Source organism: Monopterus albus, unplaced genomic scaffold (genome assembly GCF_001952655.1).
Source record: "Monopterus albus unplaced genomic scaffold, M_albus_1.0 scaffold142.1, whole genome shotgun sequence".
NCBI classification, from domain to species: Eukaryota; Metazoa; Chordata; class Actinopteri; order Synbranchiformes; family Synbranchidae; genus Monopterus; species Monopterus albus.
This window is the reverse complement of record NW_018128022.1, coordinates 944,814-946,102: the sequence shown is the minus strand read 5'-3', so window position 1 is coordinate 946,102 and position 1,289 is coordinate 944,814.

The window sequence follows — 1,289 nt, the reverse complement described above, 5'->3', positions numbered from 1 at the left end:
TGTTATATCAGATGAGCTTTCACATTTATTTATATCCCAGCAAAGCATGCACATTCTTCCATGTAAAGATATACAAGTTAAGATGCTCTCTGAAATTACTATTTCATGTTTCAGGTGGAACAGAGCATATGACTGCAGGACGCTGGATGATCAGCCTTGAGGGCGAGGTCCTATGTGAGGGCATCCAGCCAACATTCGTGACGGGGCTTGCTGCTCTGTTTTCAGTGTACTACATATTTAATCTGCAGTATCTAGAGGAGGCTGCCTGTACACTAGAATTTATTTAAAGGTAAAGTTTGTGTTGTCCAACAGACCTGTTTCACAGCAGTCATTCTGACATGAAATTGTAGGGTACACACAGGTGTTATTGATGATATTAATTAAACTCCAATCCCATTAATATCTAACAGAGCCAGGGTCCTGGTATAGTAATACCAACTCACTGGAAATATTGCTACACATAAATAGAACAGAACCACAACTAATGTCAGTAGTAATATCTGTGTTTACCTGCTATGTCATGTCAAAATGGCTGCTCTGAAAAAGGTCTGTTGTCTTTACTTGTCTCTAGCTGCTTGGTCATCATAGCCAATTTACTTATGATTGTTGAAGTAAATATATGAGCACCAGTAGTCATGCCAACAATATCTTCACAACATTGATATGGTATTCCATTAAAAATATTTTGATATATGATTTTGATCATATGTACGAGCCCTATGTCATATAATAGCAGACTTTTTCTTTTCAGCCTCTAATCTTGGACTAATATGTTTATCAGACGATTCGTTGGTATCAACCCAGAAAGAGGGATCAAGGCCAGACGGGGTACGATAGTGTCCAAGAGGACGGGGAAGGTTGTTCAGAAGAAGTCTGTCACAGTCAACCCCCATGTGTCCACTCTTCTGAAAAATCTCATAGACTTTGAATGGCATTTCATTGGCCAGTAAGCGATCATTACCCTGTTCACATCAACACAGCCATGCTTAGTTCCCAGTTTTTGTCCTAGATTATATATATGTTTTCCTGTCTACTAAATATGCTACTCACCACTTGAAAAATGTGGGTTTTATGCTGTAGAAGACTGAAGAAAAACTATGTGAACCAGAAGGGAATACAGTATATTTACTTGTCCCAGGACAGGAGTGTTCTTGCATATGTTCAGTTTTGCCTTTTAAGGCCACTTTGCATAAAACAGTCAGCAGAATATTGGCAGACACTTGATCAGATCTAATCTGAATGAACTCAGAGTAATCTCTTTCTGTTTTAAAATAACCATTTAAGTTCAA